Here is a 10,005-nt window from a genome sequence, read left to right as displayed (position 1 = left end):
TAAAATGAACCATGACTACTCTCTCTCTCTCTCTCTCATCGTCCATCTTGGTGAGTCATTAAAAAGCCAGAACATAATTCCGGAGTACAGAACCATAAAGGGTCTGAGCACTTCGAAACTGCTCACTCAAGGAGGTCTACTAGTCAGGAATAAACGGTGGTCCCTCTCTCTCTTGTGAAGCTGTCCTAGTGTGGCACTTCCAGTTGTATTTCATTAGCTACAAGAAAGAGAGAGACCATGGTCGTAGTTGGCAGCCCGGGTAACAACATAAGGGCAAGCTCACTGATCAAGAATAAACAGTGAATCTTTCTCCCTCTCTCTTGTGAAGCTGCCCCAATACAACACTTTTGGGTTATGGTTTCAACACTTGAAGGAGAGAGACACCCACAGTTATCAGTGGCATCCAAGACCAGTCTGTGTGGAGTAAAAGAACCTTTACACTCTCCAAAAACCCGCTGACCTGCTAAGTCCACCTGAAAAGGCAAACCTCTGAGCATTCAACTGCAGAAATCATCACCGCTACTAAACCAAACCTCAAGTCCCAACCCCTTTAGAAACAAGAATTTAAGTAATGGGCAACTGATTTGAAATCTCACCTTTAAATATCACTTTATCTGCATTTTAATTGTCATATCTGTATTTGAATTAATAACTATAACTTTTACGTCAGTACTGTACAACACGGCTTTTTAGAAACATAGAAAGTAGAAGCAGTAGGCCATTCAGTCCTTTGAGCCTGCTCTGCCATTCATTTAATGTGACCATTGAATTTAATTTCCTGATCCCCACTTCCCCACAAGATCCCTTTAGCCCCTATTTAGTAATAAACAAACTTTTATCCTGTTAAAATATAAAGCTTTGCTGCTGGTTATTTTTAAATTGAATCAAATTAAAAAGGGCATTAAAAAGCAAACATATACACACACACAAATTCTGATGAGCTGATGGGCCATGGGAAATATCGTTGTGGTTTTGGGAATGCCCAGTTGAGTTATTTGATTTGTTCTGAATCAATCTCATTTAACATAATGGGAGGACTATACAACATGATGGAGGGTATCCTCATTGTGAAGACAGGAATTTGTCCCTACATGGACTGTGGAGTGGTCACTCCTCGCAATACTAGTCATGGACAGATGCAATTGCAATAAATAGATTGGTTAAGATCATAAGACATAGAAGCAGAATTAGGCCACTTGGCCCATCGAGTCTACTTCGCCATTCAATCATGGCTGATACTTTTCTCATCCCCATTCTCCTGCCTTTTCCCCATAACCCCTGATCCCCTTATCAGTCAAGAACCTATCAATCTCTGTCTTAAAGATATTCAATGACCTGGCCTCCACAGCCTTCTGCGGCAAAGAGTTCCACAGATTCACCACTCTCTGGCTGAAGAAATTCCTCCTCATCTCTGTTTTAAAGGATTGTCCCTTTAGTCTGAGGCTGTGCCCTCCGGATCTCGTTTAGCCTGTCAGTGGAAACATCCTCTCCATGTCCACTCTATCCAGGCCTCGTAGTATCCTGTAAGTTTCAATAAGATCGCCCCTCATCCTTCCATTCAGAAAGAAGGATTCTATGAGATGGATGTACTGCCTGTGGCTAACTTAGGAAGTTAATGATGGTAGCAAGTGTAAGGGACTATATATAATGCTGTGAAGGTTAGTGGTAGGCCAGGAGATTGGGAAGATTTTAGAAATTAGCAAAAAAATGACTTAAAAAGTAATAAAAATGCAGAAATCAGAATATGAGAGTAAACTATCAAGAAATATGAAAACAATAATCAGTTCTACAAGTACAAAACCCGTACTTAATTCACAATTTTAAAATGTAAAATTAGGTGTAGGCTACTCAGTCTCAAGCCTGCTCCAAGAAGAATGATGATGAGGTCAAGTAGATTTTCCCCTCTCCTTGGCAGTGAGGGAGACCATCTGGTAGTTATATCCTTTAGGATATGGCCAGTTTGGTAGGAAGTAGTGCTGTCAAGCAATTTTTGTTGACGGGCATTGAAAGCCGTACTCAGGATATATACTGTACCCATACCACCCTGAATGTTAAACATAGAGGAGCACTAATTCAACAGCTGATGGTGAGCCGTAGAAGGTTCCTTGCTCATATTTGACCTGATTCCACAGTCAATGGTTCCCATCCCGAAGATACTGTCATTGACTTCAGGAAGTGTAAAGGAGAACATGCCTCTGTCTACATCAATGGGGATGAAGTAGAAAGGAGCAAGAGCTTCAAGTTTTTGGGTGTTCAGATCACCAACGACCTGTCCTGATCCCCCCATGCCAACACTATAGTTAAGAAAGCCCATCAACGCCTCTACTTTCTCAGAAGACTAAGGAAATTTGGCATGTCAGCTATGACTCTCACCAACGTTTAGAGATGCACCATGGTAGAAAGCATTCTTTTTGGTTGTATCACAGCTTGGTATGGGCTCCTGCATTGCCTAAGACCACAAGGAACTACAAAAGGTTGTGAATGTAGCTCAATCCATCACTCAAACCGGGCTCCCAACCATTTACTCTGTCTACACTTCCCGCTGCCTTGGCAAAGCAGCCAGCATAATTAAGGACCCCATGCATCCTGGACATGCTCTTTTCCACTTTCTCCCTTCAGGAAAAGGATACAGAAGTCTGAGGTCACACACCAGCTGATTCAAGAACAGCTTCATCCCTGCTGCTGTCAGACTTTTGAATGGACTTACCTTGCATTAAGTTGATCTTTCTCTGCATCCTAACTATGACTGTAACACTACATTTTGTGCTCTTTCGTTTCCTTCTCTATGAACGGTATGTTTTGTCTGTACAGCGCAAGAAACAATACTTTTCAATTTATGTTAATACATGTGACAATAATAAATCAAATCAAATCAAAACCAAGGCAATTCCATCATCACCTCTGTTGGCTCTGTTGTGACAGGACTAACATCCATGGGATAGGATATACAGTATGAAGTTTCACAACACCAGGTTAAAGTCCAACATGTTTATTTGGTAGCACGAGCTTTCAGAGCATTGCACCTCCTTCAGGTGAGTGAGGAGTTGTGTTCACATACAGGGCCTACATAGATACAGACTCAATTTACAAGATAATGGTTGGAATGTGAGTCTGAAAGATACAGACAATGTGAGTGGAGAGAGGGTTAAGCACAGGTTAAAGAGATGTGTATTGTCTCCAGCCAGGACAGTTAGTGAGATTTTACAAGCCTAGGCAAGGCGTGGGGGTTACAGGTTGTGTGACATGAACCCAAGATCCCGGTTGAAACTGTCCTCGTGTGCAGAATTTGGCTAAGAGTTTCTGCTCAGTGACTCTACATTGTCATTTGTCATGACCATGTTTTGTCACGACACACGACCACAGTCCAATGTTGGCATCTCCACATCATAGGATATACACGGCAAACATTTAAGGAGATACTTCATGACTCTCTGCAAAGATATATTCCATCTATGAGATGAATGCACCGCCTGTGGCTAACTTAGGAAGTTAATGATGGTAGCAAGTATAAAAAGATTATGTACAATGCTGTGAAGATTAGTGATAGGCCAGAAGATTGGGAAGATTTTACAAACCAGCAAAAGACTTAAAAAGTAATAAAGATGCAGAAATATATATCAAGAAATATAAAAACAGTAATCATTTCTACAAGTACAAAACCCAGTACTTAATCCACAATTTTAAAATGTACAAATTAAGTGTAAGCCACTCAGTCCCAAGACTGCTCCACCATTTGATAAGATCATGGCTGATTTAATCTATGGAGGCCGAAGGGATGCTTCCCTTAATGGGGAATCTCAGCATCCTGGCCTTGGGGCGAGCGCAGCTGGAAAATACCGCCCGAGATCAACGAACCTTTGCACGGTCCGTGTCTTGCCTGCTACGATTCCCATGACAAGTGGGATGGGAAAATTCTGCCCATGGTCTCTACTTTCCTGCCTATTTCCTATATCGTTTGATTCCCTTGTCAATCAATCAATTTAACTCAGCCTTAAAAAGGTGACTCAGCCTCCACCGCTGTCTGGGAAGCAAATTCCAGACTAACGATCCTTAGAGAAAAAATAAATTCACATCATCTCCATCTTAAATGGGAGACCTTTTATTTTTAAATTGTGTCCCCTTGTTCTAGTCTTTCCTATAAGGGGAAGCATCCTTTCAGCCTCCATACTGTCAAGTCCCCTTAAAATCTTATGTTTTAGAACCATAGAATCCCTGCAGTACAGAAGGAGGCCATTTAGTCCATCAAGTCTGCACCAGCTCTCAGAAAAAGCATCTGACCCTGCTTCCCCCCCACCCATCCCTGTGCAAACTCCTCATGTTTTGATAAAATCACCTCTTGTTCTTCTAAACTTCAATGAATATAGGCCCAATCTGTCCAACCTTTCCTCATAAAATAACTGCTTTATCACAGGAATCAGTTGAGTAAACTTTCTCTGCACTGCTTCTAATACAATTATATGCTTTCTTAAATAAGTAGACCAAAAATGTAGGCTGTTCTCCAGATGTGGTCTCACCAATGTCCTATACAGCTCTGTGTGTATGTCACAAAATTTCGGTTTCAGATACAGCAAGTGATTAGGAAGCCAGATGGAACGTTGATCTTTATTGCAAGAGTGATGGAGCATAAAAGAAGAGAAGTCTTTCTTCAAGTGTATGGAGCGATGATGAAAGCATGCTGAGAGCACTGGGGCGGTACAGTGGCTAGCATTGCTGCTGCACAATGCCATGGACCCAGGATCAATTTTGGCCTCAGGCGTGGAGTTTAAATGTTCACCCCTGTCTGAGTGGGTTTCCTCTAGGTGCTCCAGTTTCCTCCCACAGTCTCAAAATGTGTGGGTTTGGTAAATGGTAAATGCACGGGGTTACAGGGATGGGATGGAGGGAAGGAAGGGCCTGGGTAAGATGCTGATTCAGTGCAGCTCAATGGGCTGAATGGCCTCCTGCACTGTAAAGATTCTATGGTTCTATATAGTTTTGGTCTCCTTATTTAGGGAGGGATATTCTTGCATTGGAGGCCATTCTGAGAAGGTTCACCAGACTGATTCCTGATATGAAGGAAAGGTTGAACAGCTTGGATTTATACTCATCGGAGTTTAGAAGAATAAGAGATGATCCCTTTGAAACATAAAATTCTGAGAAGCCCTGACAGCAGATACAGAGAGGACGTTTCTTTTTGTGGGGCAATCTAAAACTACGGGACACAGATTCAAAATAGTGGCCTCCCATTTAAGGCGTAGATTAGGAGGAATTTCTCCTCTGAGTTATTAGTCTTTGGAATTCTGGTCACTGGAGAGCAAAAGAGGCTGGATCAATGAATATATTCAAGGCTGAGTTAGACAAGTCTTTAAACTATAAGGGAGCCTAGGATTATGGGGGACTCGTAGGAAAGTGACGTTAAGGATCTAATTGAATGATGGAACAGGCTTGAGGGGCTGAATGGCGGACTTCTGCTCCTATTTTTTATTTTCTTAACATGAATATGCACTCACCCACTCCAAGGCCAATTTATTCTTCTTGAGTTGTGGTGGCCAGAATGTAGTTCTCCAGATGAAGTGTATCCTTTGTATCCTAGTCTCACTGAGATAAAGGTAAATATTCCATTTGCTTTTCTGATTGTTATTCGTACCTGTCTCCTAGATTTTAATGATTTTTGTATTTGAACTCCAAAATCTCTACCCCCTCCTCGGTTCTGTGTATCTAGACTTCTACTTTGATTCACGTTTTTTTGGTCCAAAATGAATGACCTCACACTTGTTCACATTGAATTCCATTTTCTGTAGCTTTGCCCACTCACTTAACTTGTTTCTGTTCCTTCACAACTTCCTGTTTCCATCTGTGGATGTTCCATCTGTGGGCAGCACTGTGGCGCTGTGGTTAGCACTACTACCTCATAGTACCAGGAACCCAGGTTCAATTCTGGCCTTGGGTGACTGTGTGGAGTTTACACGTTCTCCCAGTGTCTGCGTAGGTTTCCTCTGGGTACTCCTGTTTCTTCCCACAGTCCAAAGATATGGAGGTTAGGTGGATTAGTCATTCTAAACTGCGCTCAGTGTCCCAAAATGTGTAAATTAGGGGGATTAGCAGAGTAAAAACTGCTAATTTGGAATGTGGGTGGGTGAGTAAGATGCTCTGTTGGAGTGTTGGTGCAGACTCAATGGGCCAAATGGCCTCCTTCTGCACTATAGGAATTCTAAGATTATATGATCTGCTTTGCTTATTAATTCCACCCCACCAGCCCCAACCACCAAATCTGGTACTATCCACAAACCTGAATATACACCTCTCCATTCCTTCAACCAATTCATGAACAAATATGGTGAAACATTGAGGCCGTACGACTGTTTTCCAGGAAGAAGCACTGTGTCCCTATGCAAACAATGTTCCAGGAAAAGTTCCTGATCCAGAGCAGTGTGCTACAGATAGAGCTAAGTAATCTCACAATCAATAGTTCAGATCAAAGCTCCACTGTCCTGCTACATCCAGTCATGAACAGAACAATTAAACCGTTAACCAGAGGTGCAGCCTCCAACAGCTTTCCCATCTGGAATGATAGCCAAGTCCAGCACATCAGTGCAAAAGGCAAGGCACTTGATCCATCTTCACCCAGAAGCACTGAGTGGATGATCTATCTCAGTCTCCTTCTGCAGTTACTAGAATCACAAATGTCAGTTGTCAGCCAATTTGATTCACTTCACGTTTTGTCAAGAGATAGCTGAAGGTATCAGTCACAGCCTAGGCTATCACCCTTACAACATCCTGGCTGTATTAGATTTGTGCTTCACACTTGTAAAACTAGCAACATCTCTAGCCAAGGTGTTATAATACAACAACAATACCAGCACCTCCTGACAATTTGGAAAATTGCCCAGGTATGTTTTGTCCATAAAAAATAGAACAAATCCAACACGACCAATTACTGTCCCATCAGTTTTCTCTCAATCATCTCAATAACTTGCTCTTCAATGCTCAGTCTGGATTCAACCAGGATCACTCGGCTCCAGATCTCATTAGAGACTTGGTTCAAACATGTACCAAAGAGCTAAATTCCAGAGTTGATGTGAGAATGACAGTCCCAAGGCAGCATTTGACCAAATGAGGCATCAATGAACCCTGGCAAAACTGAACTCATTGAGAACTAGGATATAAATTTCCAGGTTGGAGTTACAGCTAGCACAAATAATCAGCATAATCAAGGACCCTACGCACTCTGGACATATTCTGTTCCACCTTCTTCTGTCAGGAAAGTCACGTACCAACCGACTCAAGAACAGCTTCTTCCCTGCTGCTATCAGACTTTTGAATGGACCTACCTTGCATTAAGTTGATCTTTCTCTACACCCTAGCTATAACTGTAACACTACATTCTGCACCCTCCGTATACTTTGTCTGTAGAGTGCGCAAGAAATAGTACTTTTCGCTGTGGACTAATACATGTGACAATAATAAATCGAATCAAAGCAAAGAAAGATTGGCAGGTTGTTATCTCAGCCCCAAGATGTTTCAACAGTATTTCTTCAGTGTCGTGTGCTGGGCCCAATCATCTTTAGCTTCTTCTTCTATGACCTTAACTTAATTATAAAGATCAGAATAGGAATGTTTGCTGATGATTGCACAATACTCAGTATCATTCATAACTCCTCAGTTACCGAAACAGTCCATGTCCATTTACAGCAAGACCTAGACTACATTCAGGTGTAGGCTGATAAGTGTCAAATAACATTCATGCCGCACATGTACTCGGCAATGGCCATCTCCAACAGGAGAGAATGTCCCATTATCATGAGTTACTATTGACCAGAAACCTAGCCAAACCACTGGGGTTGCCAACGCTGACTAAATGTATCCCTGGAGGTTTTATCACATGATTTGCCCCTACACACCAGCCATTGTTGCCCAACACACCCATCCTTGTGTTGTACTGCCTTCCAAGCCAATTGGAAAGCAAAACAAAAAGACATTGCCCAATGTGTGCAGCTTTGCTGTCAGCCAAACAATGCAATGTTCAAAGAAAATGTTGAAAAGAAGCTATCTTTCTGAATGTCCCTATGATTTTTCATAGAATCATACAGTGCAGAAGAGGCCCTTTGGCCCACTGAATCTGCACCAACACATGAGAAACACCTGACCTCCCACATAATCCCATTTACCAGCACTTGGCCCATTGACTTGAATGTTATCACGTGCCAAGTACTCATCCAGCTACTTTTAAGGGATGTGAGGCAACTTGCCTCCACCACTCTCCCAGGCAGTGCATTACAGTCCTTAAACTTGTGATCCCGTGTGACTGACCCTTCAACTAAGGGGGACAGCTGCTCCTTATCCTCTCTGTCTATGCCCCTCATAATCATGTGCACCTTGATCAGGTCTGCTCCGGCGAAAACAACTCAAGCCTATTCAACCTCTCTTCATAACTTCAATCTTCCATCTCAGACAGCATCCTGGTGAATCTCCTAGGCACCCCCTCCAATGCAATCACATCCTTCCTATAATGTGGCAATGAGAACTACACACAGTATTCTAGCTGTGGCCTTATCAAGCTCTATACAATTCTAACATCACCTCCCTGCTTTTGTAATCTATGCCTTGATTGATAAAGGCAAGTATCCCATATGGCTTTTTCACTAATATGGCCTTCTGCCTTCAGACATCTTTGGACAAACATGCCACGGTCACTTTGTTTCACAGAGCTTAATATGTCATTCATTGAATATTTCCTTGTCAGATTACTCCTTCCAGAACATATCGCCTTACATTTTTGGGGTTAAAGTTCATCTCCCACTGACTGCTAAATTTTTCCTCAGTGTACCCGAACAGGCGCTGGAGTGTGGTGACTAGGGATTTTCACAATTACTTCATTGCAGTGTGAATATAAGCCTTACTTATTACTAATAAATAAACCTGTCCGTTCGTCCATCCCATCTATATCTTATAGAATCATAGAGTCATAGACGTTTACAGCAGGGAAACAGACCCTTCGGCCCAACAGCCCGCATTTGGCCCATATCGCTCTATACCCATCTTACCCATGTTAACTGTCTAAATGCTTTTTAAAAGACAAAATTGTATCTGCCTCTACTACCAGCTCTGGTAGCTTGTTCCAGACACTCACCACCCTCTGAGTGAAAAATTGTCCCTCTGGACACTTCTGTATCTCTCCCCTCTCACCTTATGCCCTCTAGTTTGAGACTCGTCTACCTTGGGAAAAGATATTGACTATCTAGCTGATCTGTGCCGCTGATTATTTTATAGATCTCTATAAGATCATCCCTCAGCATTTTACGCTCCAGAGAAAAAGTCCTAGTCTATCCAGCCTCTCCTTATAACTCAAACCATCAAGTCCCTATAGCACCATAGTAAATCTTTTTTGCACCCTTTCTAGTTTAATAATATCTTTTCTATAATAGGGTGACCAGAACTGCACACAGTATTCCAAGAGTGGCCTTATCAACGTATTCCACAACTTCAACAAGACATCCCAATCTTCTTGTAACTGAAGACACTCAGCCCCTCTGCTATCTACCCAACCAATCTTTGTGTCATCTATAAGCTTACTAACCCTGTTCCCCACATAGTCATCAATGTTGTTTATATAAATGATTAATAGTAGGGGACCCAGCACAGAGCCCCGCGGTACACCACTGGACAGTGGCTTCCAGTCACTATTCTGTCAACACTGTCTGTCTCCTACAAATGAAAGTAAGAAGTCTCACAACACCAGGTTAAAGTCCAACAGGTTTATTTGGTAACAAACGCCACTAGCTTTCGGAGCACTGCTCCTTCGTCAGGTGAGTGGGGAGTTCTGATCACTGTTGGACTTCAACCTGGTGTTGTGAGACTTCTTACTGTGTTTACCCCAGTCCAACGCCGGCATCTTCACATCATTCTTCAAGTGAGCTAAAGTTGAATCCACTTTATCAAATTACCATATATCCCATGTGCATTTGCCTTCTTTATAAGTCTCCCATGTGGGGGTCTCCAGGATCAGTCTATGATTGTACACAGCAG

Source organism: Carcharhinus amblyrhynchos, chromosome 27 (genome assembly GCF_965287045.1).
Source record: "Carcharhinus amblyrhynchos chromosome 27, sCarAmb.v2.hapA, whole genome shotgun sequence".
Taxonomy (NCBI): Eukaryota; Metazoa; Chordata; class Chondrichthyes; order Carcharhiniformes; family Carcharhinidae; genus Carcharhinus; species Carcharhinus amblyrhynchos.
This window is presented reverse-complemented; position numbering follows the sequence as displayed.